The 24,739-nt window shown below is 39.1% G+C and overlaps 2 long non-coding RNA genes across 4 annotated transcripts; both read right to left on the bottom strand.

Moving 5' to 3' along the window:
- Positions 1–7,235: 7,235 nt before the first annotated feature.
- Positions 7,236–8,348, bottom strand: LOC121968151. 2 transcript variants are annotated; one of them, XR_006107968.1, is made up of 3 exons: positions 8,275–8,348; positions 8,043–8,171; positions 7,236–7,296 (listed from the first exon to the last, which is right to left on the bottom strand). It is a non-coding gene; the product is annotated as an uncharacterized LOC121968151 (long non-coding RNA). The 2 variants fall into 2 exon arrangements; XR_006107967.1 differs by having other exon boundaries at positions 8,043–8,190; positions 8,275–8,299.
- A 6,157-nt stretch (positions 8,349–14,505) lies between these two features.
- LOC121968150 lies at positions 14,506–16,306 on the bottom strand. 2 transcript variants are annotated; one of them, XR_006107966.1, is made up of 3 exons: positions 15,545–16,306; positions 15,313–15,441; positions 14,506–14,566 (listed from the first exon to the last, which is right to left on the bottom strand). It is a non-coding gene; the product is annotated as an uncharacterized LOC121968150 (long non-coding RNA). The 2 variants fall into 2 exon arrangements; XR_006107965.1 differs by having other exon boundaries at positions 15,313–15,460; positions 15,545–15,569.
- Positions 16,307–24,739: the final 8,433 nt, after the last annotated feature.

The raw sequence follows: 24,739 nt of genomic DNA, 5'->3' as shown, positions 1-24,739 counted from the left end.
CAAACGTCGTGTACATTCTTCTCGTCCACCGGTGTACTCTTCCGTGGCACCTCGTCTCTCGGACGCACCAAGCCCGTCGGCTCTCTCCCCATGCCGTCCTTCTTGCTAGCCACGTCTTCCACTCGACTTCCTATGCTCCTAAGCTCCTGCACACTTAGATACAAGGGTTACTAGGACCTAACTTAACTTATTTGATCACATCAAAACAACCTTGGGGTTCTAACAAAGACAACTCAGCGACATCATAGATTTGTTACTGCCATCTCACCACCGGTCATGTAGGAGCTGTCATCGCCAATCCACTTCTCCATGTGAGCTATGAGGTCCGTGCCGATCATCGATCGCTGATGCCAGCGTTCCAGGCCGACCGACTGTCATTAGTGAGGCTCTGCCTCCACCGCTGACACAGATCCATCGTCGTTCATGCCCTCTCTTCCTCCCCTCTTCTGATTTCCTCTTTCTCTCCTGATCCATCTCTGATCTCCTTCATCCCCTACCCTAGCTTCATCCATAAGTTTTGACAGCAACTACCTTCCCATCACCTTAGAGGTAAACAACTAAACCTAGTAGATGATTTGAGTGATTGATTTATGATCCTCACGTGATGCTGATTTAGGGTTATTGTCTTGGAGGACCAGCGGTTTCATTTAGTTCCGGCCGCAGCACCGTCGACAACCAGTAGCTGGCTCTGCTAGTAGCTAGTCCAATTTGTGCCACCATCAATCGTCGAAGAAGAAGAGGTAATGGTTTGGTAATTAGATTTGATTTCAGATTTAAGGCGTGCATCATGGAATTGGATCTAATGCTCAATTGTGGTTGGGAAGGTGGTGTTATAGGGTACCTGATTTGGAGATTTGCAACTCTACTTAGCTTCGACTGTAATCTTTTGGTAGCAATGCTTTTGGTCGTAATTCAATAGTAGAGCACATTGAAATTGGGTGAGTGTTGAATTGATTATGCTTGAACTAAAACCTCATTGGATGATTATGGAATTGGATAGTAATGTGATGAATTGGGTAAGTTTAGATATATGCATGTATAGACCTAATCTAATTAGGTTGTAGTATGATTATGGTTAATTGGGGGATTAATCCATAATCATGTTCGATTAGAGTTACTCTAATTAGGTGGGGAGTTTATTTATCTATTTACTTCATATATAATTAGCTAAATACATTATATAATAGTAGGACTTGGATTTGGGATGAGCGTCTCGATATGGGAGTTATATTTGGCATGATCTACATTTAAGGTGGGTACTTCTCACTTTGTCTCTTTAGTACTTTGACCCCTAGTGCATGAGCTTTACATTCAGATAGTTGCTGTATTTACTTTGACTCCACTCGTATTTTTCTTAAGCTTGATACTTTTCCACTCAATCTTTGGGATAATCAATTTGATGTCTATTCAGTCTCTCATTGGCATTCATGATATTTAGCAGATACCAGATACTAGATACTAGATATATAGATACTAGATACCATGCTTACTGGCTTTGACTACTATTTATTCATATTTCTTATTGAGCATGCGGGTTTCATATAGCATAACTAATTTATGTTTATAGATATATGATGACTGTTGCATTTTACGCATCATGTCATTGTATGCATGCCGACGACCATGTTTCCCTTGTGGTTGAGAGGGTCATTGGACAGAGCCGCACGCTCAGCCACTCATGGGTAGTGGTAGCTGGAGCAGATGTCGCTTGTCCTGTCGTGCCCCTACTTGTTCACTCAGGGGTAATGATAGCTAGAGTTGCGGGCAGCAGGGACCCCTGTCGTAGACGTAGCTAGTTAGCTACAATGCAACTGTCCCCTCAGCCACTCGAGAGTAGTGGTAGCTGGAGTGGTGTACAGTATGTCATTGACCCGACCTCTCGGCCATATAGGGGTCATGATGCAGAGGGGTGAGCGGGAGTGACAATACGTGTATACACTATTGTTGTTATACTTACTTATGCTGCTGTTTGTTTACTTATTATGTAGTTCTCTTGCTATATCCATGTGATATGCTTACTTATATTGAGTTATATACCTGTTGCATGTGCGTAGACACTAGCTTACTTGTTAGTAGTATGTACATACCTCACATGCTATCCTTGTAGTTATAAGCAGTATTGTAGCAGATCTTTACTACTCCTGACCTTCTATTACTAGCCTAGGATATGGTTTCAAGTATGCACATTTACTCTGATATCACTATAGTATCTGCTATTTTTCCTACGAGACTGTATACCTTTGTATCTCTATTTTTTTTTATTATGTTCATGCACTATTTGACTATTACCCATTGAGTCTTAGTACTCACCACCCTGTAAACTGGTTTATTTCGCCAAGTAGTAGGTAAAGGATTTTTTGGAGTCGCCTGGAGATCTTGTCCGCCAGTCCCATCTCACATCGAGCGACTTCTATCGTTATTGCTTCCACTTGCATTATTGGTTTTGTACTTGTATTTGTATTATATACCTTCTGTATGATTTTTCAGACTTGTGGTGTCCTTTATTTTGGTTATGAACTTCTTGTGTCAAGTTGGGTCGACTCGCAGTTAGTTATATTATTTTTTTTTTATGTTTTGCTTATGTCTTCCACTGTCTTTTTGTTCCAGCAGTGTGGGCTGCTTGCTATACAACTGCGTGGTTATGTTCTTTTTGTTCCAGCCGTGTGGGATGTGTGTATAACTGCTTGGTTGTGTTTTATATCTAGCTGTGTGGGCTGTTGTTGGATTGTGAGTAGCCTTGTGCAATGTATACTAATTTCATTTGTCACTGCTATAGGGGAGGTGCTGTCCAATTTTCGTCGGAAAACCTTACTCTCGGGGCGTGACAAATAGTCCTTAGACCTAAAGTCACAACGGTTTATTCCCTACATAAGGAGTTGTGTACTTTGGTATAGGCAAACGTCACCTGTAACAAGGTGGACTATAAAGTCGATCACTGGGTATACAATAAATTATGCAGAGGGATGTAAGTAATATAGATGAGATCTATCTCTTCTATATAATGGAAGTCATATCTATGGGCCCCTTGATTATAAGACACAAGAATGTATGGTCATGCTCAAATAAGTCAATATGTGATATTGATCTTATTTGATTGAGTGTGTCTACTTAGAGATCAAGAAACACAAAGATTGATAAGAGGATGACACGTCTATGCCTCATTGATCAATCTAGATATCAAAGATAGAAAGATTGAGTCATACAAGATAATAATGTTGGTGCGGGTAGCACTAACGGTCTAACCCAGGTTTTGATGAATGACAAATAGGTTAAGTTAGTTGTGTTGTTGTCTGACACTTTGATCAAGTGTGCAGGAAAAGTCCAGCTAGGTCGACGGGCTGACCGGATAGCTGGCGAGAAGTTCAAGCGGGTCGACGGGCTGACCGGACGCTTGGCGAGAAGTCCAGCTAGGTCGACGGGCTGACCGGATAGCTGGCGAGAAGTCCAGACGGGTCGACGGGCTGACCGGACGTTTGGTAGGTAAGCAAGGTAAGTCACTAGAAGGGAGTGACTGTGAGGACGCGTTCCCGGGAAGGGAACATTAGGCGTCGATCCGGCTTAGATCCATTTCGGATATCTAAGTCGAGATCGTGACTAGATTCCGATCTCGGAAAGACGGAATCTAAGTCATACTCTTTTTAATTATCTGTTGAACCTTAACTGTGCTGACAATCTGTTTTACAGGATATACATTTGCCTCGGACTAACTTTGTTTTGCAGGAAAAAGGAGTTTTCTAGAACAAGGTGGTCCGGGCGCCCGGAGGGTAATTTTATCCAGCCAAGTCGTCGCCACGTGGAGCATCTTGGTTTGAGATTCGTCACCTAAGGAACAGCATATAAAAGAAGCCCCAGGCAGGAGCTTCAGAAATCAATCAAGCTGAGAACTCTTCTACTGCTGGTCTTGCTACTCGACGCTCAGTGCGACGCCAACAAAGCTCCGACACTACGCTCCGTTCTTTTCCCTTTTGTCGGTATTTGTTTTTCAGTTTCATTAGCATTCCCTGTACGGTTCTTTTGTAATTATTATTCCGAATTGCTGGTGATTGCCCAACGAAAGTGGTCAAGGACCACGGGCCTTCGAGTAGGAGTCGTCACAGGCTCCGAACGAAGTAAAACCATTGTGTCTATTTTACTTTTCCGCTGCATACTCTTGTTTTTGAATCGATATTCACCCTCCCTCATCGAATCTAACGGTCCTACAAGTGGTATCGAGTAGGTACCGCTCTGATTTGGTGCAACCACCAATCAGACAGGGGGTGAATTTTTTTTCAATAATTAATTTTAAAACCGGTGTTTCGTTAACTTAATATTTCTCTAATCAATTTAAATTAGTGCAACACGAATCTAGATTTTGTTTATTTTCTCCCGCCTTACTAATCCAAGACCAAGTCTTGGGATATTTTTTGTTATTTATGCACAGAATGTCCCAACAAGAAGGATTCAACACTGCGACCTCCACTCTTCAACGGGACGATTTCCTCACTGGAAGAAGTGCATGGAGGTCTACCTCAAAACAAACTTCGGTGGATGAGCATTACGAAACCTTACAAAATTCCGGGACAACGCCGGAATCTAGTGGATCCTCAAGACCGGACAGCAGATCTCAAGAAAAAGCATCAATGTAAAATAAAGCGATCAACACTCTACAAGCGGATTGACAAGAGAAGAACTGAACAGTCGGTCCACACAAAAATGCTAAAGAGCTATTGGACAAGCTGATCGAACCGCACGAGGGAACGAGCGACGCTAAGGTAACAAAACGAGACTGCTTCTAAATAAAATTTTAATATAAAATGTAGGAAGGAGAAACAATGAATCAACTACACGCGAGGATCAAGGACATCCTCAACGGGCTTCATGTGATAGGCCACCAAATGGAGAATGAGACTTAATAAGGTACGCTTTAAACGCCTTTCCACGTAATAGTTTGTGGGCATCAATAGTGGATGCCTACAAAATTTCTAAGAATCTTTCCAACTTAAAATTAGACGAGCTGTTTTGTGAATTAGAATTACACAAACAAACTAATGCTGGAGCCGAGAAAGGTATAGCTCTATTTGCAGGTTCCTCCAAAGAAAAGAAAAGCAAGCCTGAACTTGAAGAAGACTCCGATCAAGATTCTGAAGACGAAGAACACCTGGTGAACTTGGTAAGAAAAATGTTCACCAGGAGAAAGAGGAGCTTCAGCAAAAAGGATCTTCAAAAGATCAGCTCTCCCTCAAAACAAAAGAACGTGACTTGCTACGGCTGCAACAAAAAGGGACATTACAAGAACGAATGTCCAAAACTAAAGTTCGACAAACCAAAGCCAACCAAAAAGAAGGCACTCAAAGCAACGTGGGACGACTGTCACGCCCCCAAAGGAGTTCCTGTCAGACAAAAATCCGGCAGAACCTCCCCTGTACCGGTGACAATCTGAAGCATCACTACAAGCAAAATACATCAGCCACATGCGGCTGGAATATTTATATACACAACCACGCAGTTATAATAACAGCCCACACGGCTGGACTGAAACAATCACAACCACGCAGTTATATATAAAACAGCCCACACGGGAAAAACGAAAACGGAAAGCCCAATACAACACAATCAACACACTGCTAGCCGGCTAGGCTTATACAACAAATACAACACCAAAACCATAAGATAGCCACACGGCTATACACAAATACAATGCCAAAAATAAGAAAAGAATATACAAAAGAAAACAATCACGATCTTCGGATGTGACGTAGGACCCGGCAGACAGCGACACCAACCATCTACAAGCTACCGAAAACATAAATGTATACATGCGGTGGTGAGTATAGGTAACTCACGGGTAATAGAAAAGATAGTGCATGGTCCACAATAAAACATGGAGAACACAAGTATACAGTCTCAGTAGGGAATAAAGAACATGATCATACTATCATAATCAATGCATCCGAACATACCGACGTAATAACCGGACATAATCATAACTAACCTACAAACCGCACAAACCGCTGCGACATAATGGTAAATACATACCTAACTGAATCGACGCAAGGTACAAAGATCAATAAACTCACCGGATCCGCAACAGATATACCTGTGACACCTGTGCAATATAAGTACGATCGCATATACATGTAAAATAAATGACATGTATGCAGCATGGCAACCAAATGCAACAACCATATCTCAATCAAGTGCAACAACGACAATCACATGCAACTAGTATCTACTAGGCATGTATGCAAATGCAGATGCACCGCGCATCAAATGCAAGAATAATAACTGCGTATGCATGCTCCATGGTCACCCCCGCCACCTCTCTAGACACCACGACCCTAGTATGGCCGAGAGGCTTGGGTCCGTGACGACAGTACTACCCTCCAGCCCACTATATAGTGGTCGAGGCGGACAGTCCGCTAGTAGCTATCTAACTACATAGCATCGTGGTCCCTGACCGCTCACAACGCCGGATCTCACTAAACCTCGTGACCGGGTGGCACGACAGGACTAGCGGCAAATGCTCCAACTACCACTACCCATGAGTGGCCGAGTGGGCGGTGCTAAACCAAACCAACTGATGACTCTCTCACCACAAGGGAGATAATGGTCATCAGATGCAATGAATGATGAACATGATATATATATATAATCATCATCCATGCAATAACCCCAACCTCACAAATACCTCCAACATGAGTATAATCATCATGATAAATCCACACATCCCACCCAACACATGTACACAACTACACATGTATAATCAACTAAGAATCCCCAATAATCCCCCTGGACACATATACATAGATCGTAAATACAATCAACATGTATCCTCCAATAATAAACACATCAGACACGTGTATAAAACACAAACATACAATCAACATAACTCCTCCAAAAGTACATAACCAAACACGTGTATACATACAACATGCAAATGTAGGGTCAACCTGATGACTCCCAAAACACATACCAAGTTATATACAATCCACATTATGTACCCAATCAGCATGGTAATACTAACCGCCCGACAATCCCTACAAGACATACTCTACACGTGTAATCACAACAGAGTAGATATCAAGAGTGGAGACTGTATATGAATTAAATAGATCGTTCACAAAGGTCAAGCATAAGTATCATGCAGGAAAAACAGCAACCGATCAGGATAGAAGATAAAGCAGCCTAATTCATCCAATAATAACCATGCACTAAGTACAAGAAAAACTACATAGAGGCAAAGGAAGAAATACCCGCCTTGATCTGTCGATCGTGCCAAATAATCCCACGTCGAGACACTCGTCCCGAATCCAAGTCCTGCGATCACATAATATATATTTAGCTAATTACATAGGTAGCAAATAGCTAAATAAACTCCCCAATCTAATTAGGGAAAGCCCTAATCGAAGTAACTTACCTAATTCCTTAATTCAACTCCTTCTAGATCCAAACATAATCCACAATCTATTAATCAATCCAAAACTCACTAATCCAAACTCATCCTAAATCCACAACAACCTAACATCATCATCTACAACTAACCAAACCACCACATCAGACAATCCAACCAAAAAGCAATCCAATGATCTCAAGAATGATCACATAATAATCCACATCAACCAATCATCATATCCACAAATTTCAACCCAATATAAACCTCAATCAATCCAACACATACAAATAATGATCATGTATCCATTTACATAAATCATTCACCAAATAACCATCACAAATCAACTTATCACAACCAAATCCCAAATTCAAATCAATTAATTCATTTAACACCATCGTTTAATCTACATGTCATCTACTAACATCAAGAATCAATTCTACAATCCCTTAGAAAACCCAATAGAGTAGCACTCTAATAAGAAAACTAGTAGTACATCACTAGAAAAACACTTACCTTAAGATGAAGCAGCTAATCCAGTAGCTCACAACCCCATGACCCCTGTCCATAAGCTACAAGCACACACACACACCTATCCTCCCTAGAATAAATCCATAATCCAACCATACAGCAAATGATTTGCTTAAACCCTAATTCATAATACAAAACTCACCTCAATAGTCCCTTGCCTCCTCACCCGTGACCTCCACAGCTTCAAGAAGTGGAGAAGCAGTGATCGGTAGAAGAGAAATCTACCAATACCTTGATCCGATGCCTTCCTCCAATCCAGAACAAGAACAACCTCACAAAACAGCAAAACCCTTGAATCTATTAGAGTCCAGATCAAGAAGAACATCACAAAGAGGTAAGGTCTTTGAAATCACCCAATTTCGGATGAAGCTTACCTAGATTTGGTCCTTTCCAGGTGCCCTCGCCTACTCCAATCCGGTTGATGAAGAGCAACCGATCACTCTCCAAGAAACGAATTGAAGAGGATGAATGAGAAGTTCAATTGGCTTGAGACGACGCGGATCTATGCCCCTCATTGAACCCTAATCGGATCTCCTGGACGGGGAAAAGGACCAACCGAGGAAGCGATCACACCTCCAGAGATGGCTTGGACATCTTTAGTACCTTCAAGATCCGGTGAGGAGAGGTGATCGGAGACCTTGCGAGCTTGGCTCCGACGTCTCGTGGGTCGACGATCGACGAGGAGAAATCGAGAGAAAGGGGCTCGGGGCTCGGGAGAAAAGAGACTCGCGGCGAGGGAGAGAGAAAGGGGAGAGGTCGGGGCGGTAGCTTTCCTCCTCAACGATCAAGGGCTGCCTTGTGCCGACGATCGGCGTCGCTTCCCGACGACTGGCGATGAAATCGGATCGCGGGGGAGGGGAGTCAGGGAAGAAGGGATCGGGGAAGGAAGTGAATCGGGAGAAAAATTTAAAGAAAATAAAACTTAGGTTTAAGTTAATTAACCTTAAGTTAAATCCTTAATCAACTCCCATTTAAATGGGTATCCCAAATAGGCTTCGCGGTACCCCGAATTCATCCCATCAAAACGGGTCATACGGACTCCGTTTAAATCCCAGAAAATTTCTAAAAATTCCTAAGAAATCCAATAAGATTTTTCGTCCAGTAATATTTATTATTTATTTTGCGATATCTTACATTCTCCCCCACTAATAAAAATTTGGTCCCCAAATTTACTGGTCAACTTAGGGACCCTCCTCCAAGGTAACTACCAATCAACATACTCATATGTCACTCATCCAAGTATCATAAACAAATCTCCAAACATGATAATCCTCCTCCAAGTGACTAGCGGCAACTCTGTGAGCTATGAACTCACCCTACTCCCGCTACTCTCACTCTGCAATCACTCTCACTCTGCAATCTAGCCAACTGTGGATAAATCAAACACCTCTAAAATCCAAAATCCACTATCAATAAATCCTCCAACACATGTATAGAGCGCTCAAACTATCCATCAGTCTGAGATGAAAATATATACTAAAGTGAAACTCCTAATCCAAAGTCTACTGTAATCACAGTCAAAACCAAGATGTGAAATCGCGGATCTCCATCCAAAACAACCCTCAGAGATATATCATCCAGTCCGGTAATTCCTCTAGAGTATAATCCTGCTACTCAATCCAAAAGAATCTGTCCTACAAATCAATAGCCAGGGAGCAAGTCGTCGCCCAACAATGATTACCCGAACCATCATATCCTCTCCATATCTTGGATAATTCCACAACAAAATCTGTCAAAACATGCTCCCAACTCTACTCTAGTATCCAAACCAACAGAGACAATCCTACTAACATCTGATGTTCAGCCTCCACTTGCTGACATAATAAACATCAAGCTATAGAATCCGCGAGGTCTTTCTTCATATCGTTCCACCAATAAGAGTGCTCCAATGTCTCCACACATCAGATGTCACCCGAATGTATCGCAAATCCAGATCTAGGTGTTTCCTGCAGTAACTCCTCCCGGATAAGAAGTGGCTCGGGAACACACATAATCTCTCACGGAAATCAATGAATCTCATTCTCATTACACGAGAATTCTAACTACTGGCACGAGACTACTCTGCTCATGCTATATCGAAACTGCACTAAACCCCAGGTATGATACCTCTGTGTAGCGTGCAAATCCGTCTACACTAGAAGGTACAACTAAGACGGTGTAGTTATCTAAACTGATCTCATAAACATCTATCCAGGAAAATTCCATACTCTTCCTAGACAATCCGGTCAACGACATATCAATGCAAGAGAAATCCTCCATCAATCTCCGGTATAGACTATGACTACTCCTAACCGATAACAACCTCTATCCCCTGTGGATCCACTGATATCCCTCTACCAGAGACAATGTGTCCCAAAAACTCGTAAAAGACAATCACAATACGTACTACTAACTCCACATATAGATGTTCACGTCGAGACATCTCTAGAACTATGTGAAGCTAGTGTACGTGATCCACCTCGGATCGGGAATAGATCACAACATCGCCGATAAAGACAATGAAAACTGATCCAAACTCCCTAATGATACCAAGTACATCGAATCCATCAAACGTCTAGGGCACAGTATGCCTAAAATGGTAACACCAATGACCCATAATGTACGTATCATAGGCGCACTCAACCGTAGGATCCCCAACAACAAGCCTATGATCAAATCACCAACTACAAATCACCAAATCCATAAATATCACAGACCTATCACTCCACATCACTATCAACATCAAACACCATATCACCACACCTGATCATCAAGTCAAATATCCACTAATCAAAAATCATCCTCAATATAAATCAATCATATCAGATAGTCTCATAAACAAAGATAGAGTCAAAGAAAAGTATCCAACCTTCAACCTCCACTACTAACAAACTAAATGTATCCATAAATTCTGTCAAATCTCATCATCTCATCTTTTCTAATAATCAAATATCCATAGTAAAAGAATATCAATCCAAAGTCAAAGGGTCACACAATCTCCTGACCAAAAATCTACCCATCAAGCAAGTATCTCCGCAACCCTCATCTATAAATGTCCCTCGACAAATACCGATAAAAGGTCAACCCCTCTAATATGAGATATAGACTACAAGATCTGGTAAAATGATCACGTGGTCAAGGTCTTGAGCCACTAGATAGAGACAATGTTAGTTGAGTCGTCTAATCATTGTCTTGTACCCCCATCATACTGTGATTGCTCCATCTAAGGTTCAGTAACCTCCAGTATCAAGCAATGAACACAAGGATAGAGGAACGCTACAACTCAACAACTGATCAAAATATCTGTCAATCGACGCTCTACCCCTCGAAGATCATCATCTGAAATTATACCCAGTTACGATCGGAACTCCTAGGTATTACTCAATTAATACCACTTCCTCCGCACCAATGCGGGGTATATATCACTAAGTACGTCATGGATATCTAATCATATCCAATAGTCCCATGAGTCAGGATCTCCCATGGAACAACGATAGGCGAGTCTACTAGTCATCGCCTTATAAACCACCATGCTACCGAAAGAGGTAAAGAACTACTATCTCTCCAAACCACCTCAAATAAATCACTAAGTGATGACCTGATCTCTAACAAGCATTCTCTGCTTCTTCCTTCACGTGGTACCAGGTCACATAAAGGTTAAGCAGCTAACTTCAACTCTCTCACGCCAGTACAAATCATATATCCAAAGGTACTCCTCAACTCCTACACCCTAGTAATGGATGTATCTCATAAGTGTTAAGCAGGTAGCTTTACACTTTTCCACATCGTGCGGTATCCTATCTGAATGTATCTTCTAAGTCATCCTACCAGGTACAGACAGTCCATAGTCAAAGTCCCCATGGAATCGGATACGACAATCCTCTACAGACTGACTAAGCCGATATTGGTATACGGCCAATTCAGTCCTTTCTACCCCGGTACAAGTCAAAATATCTAACCGAGTATGAAACATCCCACAGATAGGAATCTCTAAAAACAAAGTAAGGCAGTCCCCTACTGGTCGGACCAACAAAATAAATCGATCATCTCCTAACCGATCCAATAAGAGTAAATTAATCATCCACTGATGAAACTAACTAAGGTAAATCGATACACCACTACCCAAGTCAACAAGGGTAAATCAGTCAAACCATAACTACACAAGTCAACCAAGTAAATCAATCATCAACAGGAGTAAACCGGTACTCTACTAACTGAGTCAACATGGGTATACAGATATCATCCACCATCTAGCTAATAGTAACCAAGACTAGTATGAGACTCTAACTCTCAACCAACTAGTAGTATGATATGAGGAAATCCCCTGAGACTGTAAATCCTTGATCTCCAGTAGGTCAACCATGATCAGTGATTGACCCTACACATGAAATGTATGGTACAAACAAATAGGCAAGTACTAACAAAAGTACTAACACATGTCATAACTATATGAGCAACAATACATACACCAACAGAAATGCATGATAACAATATGCAAACATACCTCCTATGGCCTGGAGATGTCCTGCTGCTGCCTGGTCCAAAAACCCGAAAAGTCACATCAAGAAAACCGAATCACGAAATCCAAAACACGAATAATAGGCATCGTACCTACTCTGATACCAAAAATTGGTATCAGATAAATCTCGAAAATCCAAAACAAAACAAAGCAGGCATCGTACCCGCTCTGATACCACTAAATTGTCACGTCCCCAAAGGAGTTCCTGTCAGACAAAAATCCGGCAGAACCTCCCCTGCACCGGTGACAATCAAGCATCACAAGCAAAATACATCAGCCACATTCGGCTGGAATATTTGTATACACAACCACGCAGTTATAATAACAGCCCACACGGCTGGAATGAAACAATCACAACCACGCAGTTATATATAAAACAGCCCACACGGCTGTACTAAAAACCAACACAGCGGAAAAACGAAAACGGAAAGCCCAATACAACACAATCAACACACTGCTAGCCGGCTAGGCTTATACAACAAATACAACACCAAAACCATAAGATAGCCACACGGCTATACACAAATACAATGCCAAAAATAAGAAAAGAATATACAAAAGAAAACAATCACGATCTTCGGATGTGACGTAGGACCCGGCAGACAGGATACTCCGAGCGACACCAACCATCTACAGGCTACCTGAAAACATAAATGTATACATGCGGTGGTGAGTATAGGTAACTCAGCGGGTAATAGAAAAGACAGTGCATGGTCTACAAATAAAACATGGAGAACACAAGTATACAGTCTCAGTAGGGAATAAAGAACATGATCATACTATCATAATCAATGCATCTGAACATACCTGACGTAATAACCAGACATAATCATAACTAACCTACAAACTGCACAAACCGCTGCTGACATAATGGTAAATACATACCCAATCTGGAATCGACGCAAGGTACAAAGATCAGTAAACTCACTGGATCTGCAACAGATATACCCGTGACACCTGTGCAATATAAGTACGACTGCATATACATGTAAAATAAATGACATGTATGCAGTATGGCAACCAAATGCAACAACCATATCTCAATCAAGTGCAACAACGACAATCACATGCAACTAGTATCTACTAGGCATGTATGCAAATGCAGATGCACCGCGCATCAAATGCAAGAATAATAACTGCGTATGCATGCTCCATGGTCACCCCCGCCACCTCTCTAGACACCACGACCCCTGTATGGCCGAGAGGCTTGGGTCTGTGACGACTGTACTACCCTCCAGCCCACTATATAGTGGTCGAGGCGGACAGTCCGCTAGTAGCTGTCTAACTACATAGCATCAGGGTCCCTGACTGCTCACAACGCCGGATCTCACTAAACCTCGTGACCGGGTGGCACGACAGGACTAGCAGCAACTGCTCCAACTACCACTACCCATGAGTGGCCGAGTGGGCGGTGCTAAACCAAACCAACTGATGACTCTCTCACCACAAGGGAGATAATGGTCATCAGATGCAATGAATGATGAACATGATATATATATATAATCATCATCCATGCAATAACCCCAACCTCACAAATACCTCCAACATGAGTATAATCATCATGATAAATCCACACATCCCACCCAACACATGTACACAACTACACATGTATAATCAACTAAGAATCCCCAATAATCCCCCTGGACACATATACATAGATCGTAAATACAATCAACATGTATCCTCCAATAATAAACACATCAGACACGTGTATAAAACACAAACATACAATCAACATAACTCCTCCAAAAGTACATAACCAAACACGTGTATACATACAACATGCAAATGTAGGGTCAACCTGATGACTCCCAAAACACATACCAAGTTATATACAATCCACATTATGTACCCAATCAGCATGGTAATACTAACCGCCCGACAATCCCTACAAGACATACTCTACACGTGTAATCACAACAGAGTAGATATCAAGAGTGGAGACTGTATATGAATTAAATAGATCGTTCACAAAGGTCAAGCATAAGTATCATGCAGGAAAAACAGCAACCGATCAGGATAGAAGATAAAGCAGCCTAATTCATCCAATAATAACCATGCACTAAGTACAAGAAAAACTACATAGAGGCAAAGGAAGAAATACCCGCCTTGATCTGTCGATCGTGCCAAATAATCCCACGTCGAGACACTCGTCCCGAATCCAAGTCCTGCGATCACATAATATATATTTAGCTAATTACATAGGTAGCAAATAGCTAAATAAACTCCCCAATCTAATTAGGGAAAGCCCTAATCGAAGTAACTTACCTAATTCCTTAATTCAACTCCTTCTAGATCCAAACATAATCCACAATCTATTAATCAATCCAAAACTCACTAATCCAAACTCATCCTAAATCCACAACAACCTAACATCATCATCTACAACTAACCAAACCACCACATCAGACAATCCAACCAAAAAGCAATCCAATGATCTCAAGAATGATCACATAATAATCCACATCAACCAATCATCATATCCACAAATTTCAACCCAATATAAACCTCAATCAATCCAACACATACAAATAATGATCATGTATCCATTTACATAAATCATTCACCAAATAACCATCACAAATCAACTTATCACAACCAAATCCCAAATTCAAATCAATTAATTCATTTAACACCATCGTTTAATCTACATGTCATCTACTAACATCAAGAATCAATTCTACAATCCCTTAGAAAACCCAATAGAGTAGCACTCTAATAAGAAAACTAGTAGTACATCACTAGAAAAACACTTACCTTAAGATGAAGCAGCTAATCCAGTAGCTCACAACCCCATGACCCCTGTCCATAAGCTACAAGCACACACACACACCTATCCTCCCTAGAATAAATCCATAATCCAACCATACAGCAAATGATTTGCTTAAACCCTAATTCATAATACAAAACTCACCTCAATAGTCCCTTGCCTCCTCACCCGTGACCTCCACAGCTTCAAGAAGTGGAGAAGCAGTGATCGGTAGAAGAGAAATCTACCAATACCTTGATCCGATGCCTTCCTCCAATCCAGAACAAGAACAACCTCACAAAACAGCAAAACCCTTGAATCTATTAGAGTCCAGATCAAGAAGAACATCACAAAGAGGTAAGGTCTTTGAAATCACCCAATTTCGGATGAAGCTTACCTAGATTTGGTCCTTTCCAGGTGCCCTCGCCTACTCCAATCCGGTTGATGAAGAGCAACCGATCACTCTCCAGCAAACGAATTGAAGAGGATGAATGAGAAGTTCAATTGGCTTGAGACGACGCGGATCTATGCCCCTCATTGAACCCTAATCGGATCTCCTGGACGGGGAAAAAGGACCAACCGAGGAAGCGATCACACCTCCAGAGATGGCTTGGACATCTTTAGTACCTTCAAGATCCGGTGAGGAGAGGTGATCGGAGACCTTGCGAGCTTGGCTCCGACGTCTCGTGGGTCGACGATCGACGAGGAGAAATCGAGAGAAAGGGGCTCGGGGCTCGGGAGAAAAGAGACTCGCGGCGAGGGAGAGAGAAAGGGGAGAGGTCGGGGCGGTAGCTTTCCTCCTCAACGATCAAGGGCTGCCTTGTGCCGGCGATCGGCGTCGCTTCCCGACGACTGGCGATGAAATCGGATCGCGGGGGAGGGGAGTCAGGGAAGAAGGGATCGGGGAAGGAAGTGAATCGGGAGAAAAATTTAAAGAAAATAAAACTTAGGTTTAAGTTAATTAACCTTAAGTTAAATCCTTAATCAACTCCCATTTAAATGGGTATCCCAAATAGGCTTCGCGGTACCCCGAATCCATCCCATCAAAACGGGTCATACGGACTCCGTTTAAATCCCAGAAAATTTCTAAAAATTCCTAAGAAATCCAATAAGATTTTTCGTCCAGTAATATTTATTATTTATTTTGCGATATCTTACAACGACTCCTCGGACGAATCGGAGGAAGAAGAGCAGAAACATCAAAGCCACCTCGCACTGATGGCCTGCGAAGCCGAAACAGAAAACGAGTCGGAAGATGAAGACGGGTCTGAACCCGAAACAAGCCACGAGTCCGTACTCGTTTCCGAAGGCCCGAATGAGGTATACTTTAATTTAAACAAAATTTTTTTTAGAATTATTTCCTGTTTAAATAGTAAATTAACTAAATTAGAAAATGAAAACAAATCACTTCTTGAGGAAAATCAAAACCTCAAGGAACAATTAAAAAATTCGAATCCAACTCAAGATCTAACACTTGAAGAGGAAAATCTATCGTTAAAAAATGATGTTAAAGATTTAAAAGAAATGCTAGAAAAATTTACAACAAGATCAAAAAATCTAGACTTAATCCTAAATAATCAAAAAGCATGTTATAATAAAACCGGACTAGGATATAAGTCGAATTCAAATAAAACCTTCAAATCATTAATAACCCAATACAAGTCAACCAATTTAGCTTGGGTTCCGAAAGCGTGTCTGACCACGCAAGTAGGACTTAATCAATATTATATACCTAAAGAAAAAATACATTATATAAAATTAAATAAACCAAACCAAAATCCAAAACACAAACCTAAATCAAATTCAAAATCTAAACAGTTTAAGAAACAACAAAATTATCACCAAGTTAACTATAACTATAAAAAGAATCGACACAAGCCTAAAATTAAAACTTAAATTAATGGCCAATAATTCAGGGGGAGGCTCCAGAATAGCTGGCACCTCCAAAACTAACTTACCCGACAGGGTAACCCAAAACTAACAAACCCGGCAGGGCAATTAGAATTAGAGACCAAGTTTAACTTGAATCATGGTATTGGTGAAATTTTTGGATGATAGTACGTTAGGGAAACTTGGGCATCGCATGTCTAGAAAGATATGGTTTCGATCTGGTGCATTTGGCCAAGTGGAACTGACCGAAGCTACCCTTAAACGAATCCTAACCAGTTAGACCAAGATTTAGTACTAAGTTCCGTGGATAGGACTATTCGAAAAACCTCGAAAGGTTGGTTACTTCTAATGATGTCCTTGTGACTCACCAAGCTTAGAAGTTTATCCGAAGAATGCTTATTTGTGGAAACCAAAGCTAAGTCTGAATCTAACACAAGTTAAACCAAAAGTCTGTAATCAAACCAATTTCATCTCACAAAATCATAGGATTCCCTGATTGATAATATAGTTCGGGTGAGATGAATAAGGCTTAAAACTTAATTTCAAAATTTTTAATTTTAACTTTAAAAATTTATTTAAACTTTAAAAATTAATTTCAAAATTTTTAATTTTAACTTAAAAATTAATTTCAAAATTTTTAATTTTAACTTAAAAATTAATTTCAAAATTTTAATTTTAACTTTAAAAATTAATTTCAAAATTTTTAATTTTAAATTTAAAAATTAATTTCAAAATTTTTAATTTTAAACTTAAAAATTAATTTCAAAATTTTTAATTTTAACTTTAAAAATTAATTTCAAATTTTTAATTTTAACTTAAAAATTAATTTCAAAATTTTAATTTTAACTTAAAAATTAATTTCAAAATTTTAATTTTAAACTTAAAAATTAATTTCAAAATTTTAATTTTAAACTTAAAAATTAATTTCAAAATTTTAATTTTAACTTTAAAAATTAATTTCAAAATTTTAATTTTAACTTAAAAATTAATTTCAAAATTTTAATTTTAACTTAAAATTAATTTCAAAATTTTAATTTTAAACTTAAAAATTAATTTCAAAATTTTAATTTTAACTTAAAATTAATTTCAAAATTTTAATTTTAACTTAAAAATTAATTTCAAAATTTTTTAACTTAAAAATTAATTTAATTTTAACTTAAAATTAATTTCAAAATTTTAATTTTAACTTAAAAATTAATTTCAAAATTTTAATTTTAACTTAAAATTAATTTCAAATTTTTAATTTTAACTTTAAAAATTAATTTCAAAATTTTTAATTTTAAACTTAAAAATTAATTTCAAAATTTTTAATTTTAACTTTAAAAATTAATTTCAAAATTTTTAATTTTAACTTAAAAATTATTTTCAAAATTTTAATTTTAAACTTAAAAATTAACTTCAAAATTTTAATTTTAAACTTAAAAATTAATTTCAAAATTTTAATATTAAACTTAAAAATTAATTTCAAAATTTTAATTTTAAACATAAAAATTAATTTCAAAATTTTAATTTTAACTTAAAAAATTAATTTCAAAATTTTAAACTTAAAAATTATTTTCAAAATTTTAAACTAATTTCAAAATTCTAATTTTTAAAAAATTAATTTCAAAATTCTAAACTTAAAAAGAATTATTTTAAACTTAAAACTTAACTTCAAACCTAATTTCAAAAAAAAAAAAAATTCTTCCCCTCTCTAAAATTTTATTTTTTATCTTCTCAATTTTTTTTTGAATATTCTTTTATTTATATACAGTAGGAAACGAACAAATACTGGTGCTGGACCCTCCAATGCTAGTACAGACCCTAGGTTTCCCACAGACGAACTTAGGATTAAATTTGAGTCCACCATTTATAAGGCCATTAGGACTACCTGCATAGATAGATCGTTCTTTCTAAGGTCATGTCCCTCTGCTTTAGAGGTTATAGGCCACTATAATTTAAGGAACCTTGTCGAATGTACCAGTCCAATAAACATAAGTCTGTGTGCCGAATTTTGCAATAACCTAGTAAAAGTAGACGATCTCACCTATACCACTAGGGCGCGATATCGTATTTTCCCCTACGACCATCCGAGAGTTTTTAGAGTTGCGTCCATCTACTTGCTCCTTTTTGTGCTATCCTCCGAGGGATCTACCGTTCGAAGATCCCTACTCACATATTACTCTCGATACGATTTATTCGTATTTTTTCGGGGGAGAGAGAGATCCCACGGTGACACAGTTTAGGTCAGTAGAACTTCGAGTCCAGGACTACGCTCTTTATAGGGTTGTAGTCCTTTGCATTTTACCACTGACTACTCGAGACATCGCTGTGATGCGCCCTTTCCATTCGTTCTTACTTTATGCCTTGATTCATAGGCTAGAAATTGACATCAGCCTACATATCTTCTCCACCATCATCTATTTAGCTGGATATGTGACTGACAGTAGAGTCCATATGCCATTTGGTCACATTCTGACAGCCTATTTGTCCTCGTTGCACATTGATGTCACTAGGGGAGACGTTACCCATATGACCGAGTTCGATGTTATAGCCGCTCGGAACTTTTCCCTAGCCGACATCCATATAGATAGAGATGACGGGACTATGTCTTGGCGGAGGGGGGCACAGCACCAGCCCGATCCAGACGCACAGGTGGACGAGTTCATGCTCGCACTATTTCCAGAGGAAGCCGCACCGGCTCCACCACCACCCCCAGCTCGAGCACCACGACACGCTCCCCGCACTCTAGCCGACCGTATGACCGGACTAGAGAGAGCTATGGCGAGTCTCCAGCAAGAGAACTTTGATTTTCATCGGGACATACGGCGAGAGGTTGCCGAGTTACGAGCTGCCGGGGACACCCGACACACTGAGCTGATGGCACTTCTTCGATCCTTGGGATCTGGACCACCCCCTTCATCATCTCAGTAGCTTTAGTGATGACCTACTTCTGTAGCTACACTACTTGTAAAACATTTTGGATTTATCTAGTGGCATTTCAAACTTACATTGAATATGTTCTATCTTAATAGGCTAGGATCTTTCAAAAATACTTTCAAAAATGATTTTACCAACTTATAGGTTAAACTTGTTTGAAAACTTTCCATTTTTAGATTTTCAAAAATAGTTTTGGCCTTAGACTAGCTTTCCATCCTTAGAAAGCATGTACCCATAGGACTAGTCTTTGAGCATCTCACCAACACCTTAGGTTTACCTTGCTTGTGTTTGACAAACATAGAAAGGGGTGAGATGCATAGGCCAACTGTTTGGACTTAAGATGCTTATTTCAGTGCATCAACATAAGTCTGGACGTTAAATACAATTCGGACATTAATCAGATTAAAGTTCATCAGTCAAGACAAACACTGACTGGTTATAATTAACTTAATCTGACTAACCAAGTGAAAGCTACTATCTTCTGATAGTCAGTTAGTAGCTAATTGGTTAGACAGCTGGTTAGAGTAAGTATCAAGTTCAGGGGGAGAATAAACTCAAATTTTGTATGTTTGAAAAATGCTTTTTAAAACCTAACCTATGTTTGAACATTGATTTACAAAAAGTTAAATTTAACTAAGTATTTGAAAAATGTGAAAGTTTAATCCCACCTAATTTTCAAACCTGATTTGAAAAATTAACTATTTCCAAAATTAGCCTTAAAAATTAATTTTGAAAAAAATTTTATTTCTTGAAAAGTTTAATTTTTGCTTTGTTTTAAATCGAAGTTGAAAAATTTACCTTTTTAAAAATTATATGTTACTTAAACATAAAAAATAAATTTGAAAAACCTGTCTTGAAAATTTCTACACGCGTGAAAAGTTAAACTTGATTAACGTTAATTTTTCAAAACTCAACTTGTCTACCCCAAGTCAACTTGACTATTTTTTTAACTTGGTGTTAAAAATTGCACTTTTATCTTTCAAATTTTGAACCAAACTTAGCTATCTTTCAAAATTTGATTACCTGTTACAGTAACTCTTCACTATGGTTATTTACCTTTGTTCATTTTTTTTTGATGAATGCCAAAGGGGAGGAGGGTTAGGTGGTTAAGTTAGTTAAGTTAGCTAAACCAATTTGAAAATACAAACTAACAAACTTTACAACCACATAAATGCATGTTGTTTTCTTGCATATGTTTTCACTAACTTAACCAGGTTGTCATTCCATCAAAAAGGGGGAGATTGTTGGTGCGGGTAGCACTAACGGTCTAACCCAGGTTTTGATGAATGACAAATAGGTTAAGTTAGTTGTGTTGTTGTCTGACACTTTGATCAAGTGTGCAGGAAAAGTCCAGCTAGGTCGACGGGCTGACCGGATAGCTGGCGAGAAGTCCAAGCGGGTCGACGGGCTGACCGGACGCTTGGCGAGAAGTCCAGCTAGGTCGACGGGCTGACCGGATAGCTGGCGAGAAGTCCAAGCGGGTCGACGGGCTGACCGGACGCTGGCAGAAGTCCAGCTAGGTCTGACCGGACGTCGCAGGTGAGTAAAGGTAAGTCACTAGAAGGGAGTGACTGTGAGGACGCGTTCCCGGGAAGGGAACATTAGGCGTCGATCCGGCTTAGATCCATTTCGGATATCTAAGTCGAGATCGTGACTAGATTCCGGTCTCGGAAAGATGGAATCTAAGTCATACTCTTTTATCCATCTGTTGAACCTTAACTGTGCTGACAATCTGTTTTACAGGATATACATTTGCCTCGGACTAACTTTGTTTTGCAGGAAAAAGGAGTTTTCTGGAACAAGGTGGTCCGGGCGCCCGGAAGGCGAATTTTATCCAGCCAAGTCGTCGCCACGTGGAGCATCTTGGTTTGAGCAGTTACGTCACACTCCAGGCGCCCGGAAGGAATCCAGGCGCCCGGAATAGCATATAAAAAAAGCCCCAGGCAGGAGCTTCAGAAATCAATCAAGCTGAGAACTCTTCTACTGCTGGTCTTGCTGCTCGACGCTCAGTGCGACGCCAACAAAGCTCCGACACTACGCTCCGTTCTTTTCCCTTTTGTCGGTATTTGTTTTTCAGTTTCATTAGCATTCCCTGTACGGTTCTTTTGTAATTATTATTCCGAATTGCTAGTGATTGCCCAACGAAAGTGGTCAAGGACCACGGGCCTTCGAGTAGGAGTCGTCACAGGCTCCGAACGAAGTAAAACCATTGTGTCTATTTTACTTTTCCGCTGCGCTTAATCTCTTGTTTTTTCGAATCGATATTCACCCCCCCTCTATCGAATCTAATGGTCCTACAAATAAATACTGAAAGGTTAGGACAGATCTCGATATTCTTGTCACTTGGGTAGTAATGATGCATTGCTAGATGTCACTCATTGCTTATGTATCTAAAATGATTTTAGATACATTGCCAATGTTATAAGAGCCTATTGGGTCACACACAAAGAATATATTAATTTAGAGATGATTATAGGATTAAGTCTAATCTGAATTATACATATTGAGTTAGACTCGAATGAATTCGGATTAGACTCATTGGTTTATTGGGTTAATGACTTATTGGATTAATGGTTAATCTAATATTCTAAATCCAACCCATTAAGATTAATGAATATTAATAGAGATTAATACATCATTGATCAAAAGGAAGATTAAGAGACAAAAACTTTAGTATTCATTAAATGAGTACAAAATCCATTTGTAAAATTAACCTTTATGTGAAGTAACCTTTTTGGTAAAGTAACCTTTTGGTGAAGTAACATTTTTGGTAAAGTAACCATTTTGGTAAAGTAACCCTTTTTGTGAAGTCACCTTATATAGGTGAAGTAATCTTTTGGGTGATGGTGATTTTCTTAATTTTTGCTCTTCTTCCTCTTCTTCTTAATGTTGGGTTGTGGCTGTGTGACTTCACATGACCGTGTGAAGCTAACTGAGAGGAAGCCAACCCTAGTCATGTCAATTGACACAGTCATGCAATGTCTACCGAGAGGAAGAAGAATCTGACCATGTCAATCGACATAGCCATGTGAAATCAGTGAAAAAGAGGCTGTGTGAAGCTCACACGACCCAACCCAACATCAACAATTTAGGGCATGGTCGTGCGGAAACCGCATGGTCGTGCCCGCCGACTGCATTCGCTTCTTCTTCCTTGTCCCATTTTTCCTCTTCCAAAAGCTGTCAAATTGCTCCCTTCCACCTAGATCATCTATTCCCTTTAAAGTTCAACCTCTATCATTCACAATGTCAAATCCAATCAAGGGAAGCATTTCATCAAAGAAAGGAAACGAGAATATGGTTGCCTCAAAAGAAAGGAATACACTCTTCAAAGTTACATCTAACAACTTCGGTATCATTTTCTCTAGTGATGAACAAATGTATCATTATAATTCATTATCTAAATGTTCCATTCTAAGCACTAAGTTGATAGACCAAGAAACCTTAGATGTACTGGGTTTTAGAGATGATGTAGATTGGTTCCTTGAGAGGATTGGATGGGGCAACTTGATGAGCATGTAATACCCGACTTACCCTAGAATTATTTTAGAAATTTTAAGTTCAATCACTGTTGATAATGTGCAAGGAGGGGGGAGCTCAAATTCCATTTGTTTAATGATGATTATGAATATATACTAGGTGACTTTAATGCATGTTATGATTTGCCTAATGATGGAACATATACAATTCTCCCTGCATTTGAAACCTCAAACATATGGAAAATGATCTTTAAACAATTTCACTATAATCATGTATCTAAGGCCACTAGTATCATTAATCCCATTTTTAGGTATCTTCACTTGATGATGAAAAATACTATACTTGGACGTGTTGATAAGGAAGGAATTGAGAGGCTCTCTCATTTGTTTTGTTTATGGGCAATAGTTGAAAATATTCCAATAAACTCTAGTTATTTCTTCCTAAAACACTTAGTGAAATTAGAGAAGACGTCTTCTACTACTCCTATTATTTTGGGTGGGATGCTAACTCGTACGACACTAGTGCTAGGTTATGATCTTGATGACTTAGAGGCGGTCGACAACAGTCCTGAAATAGATTTAAATTCATGTTTGGCAATTCGTATGATATGATGCGAGGAATATGGGTATAGTCTCTTACTCAAAAACAACTTCCCTCTACGATTTCCCAATCCAGACTTAAACCATGATTCACATTAGAGATAATTGGCATTTGATCTTAAAAAATCAATACTCTAGCCCCTTCCTCACTCTAGCTCCTAAAAACATCTCCTCAATTAACCGAGATCTTGCTAGATTTAATTTCCATGAATTTCATCCTATTTTAGATAACCTTCATCATAATTTGGAAGTACATGAAAAGTTGCTTACAATTGACTTATACATGGGGGACGAACAATTTAAGTAATTGCAAGATTGTTTTAGGAGTGAAAGAGAGTTGTGTAAACAAATGGCCGAGTTTATGGAAGCCCATAGACATCAAATGAAACTAAATGAAGATTTTTGGGGTTTTATGAAATTTCTTCAAGATGATTTTGATGAGTTATTTTCATATCATAAATTTATGAGGGATAGTGTAAAATGGTTTATTGCTTTACTTCTAGATGATTTTTCAAAATTTCCTGATCTCCCACCTCTTCCACCATACTGATTTCATCAGGATAATGAAAAGTCTAAGTGGGTTGGGGGGTTGTTTACACAACTTGAGTCTTTTGGATTTTCTTTCTAACTTCTTTGCATTTTCTTTCCTTTACATTTCCTGCACTTTTATTTGTATTGCTTTATTTTCAGCTCTTTCATTTATTTCG

The sequence above is a fragment of the Zingiber officinale genome, chromosome 3B (genome assembly GCF_018446385.1).
Source record: "Zingiber officinale cultivar Zhangliang chromosome 3B, Zo_v1.1, whole genome shotgun sequence".
NCBI classification, from domain to species: Eukaryota; Viridiplantae; Streptophyta; class Magnoliopsida; order Zingiberales; family Zingiberaceae; genus Zingiber; species Zingiber officinale.
Note: the sequence above shows the minus strand (reverse complement) of the source record. Positions and strands in the feature narration are given on the sequence as shown.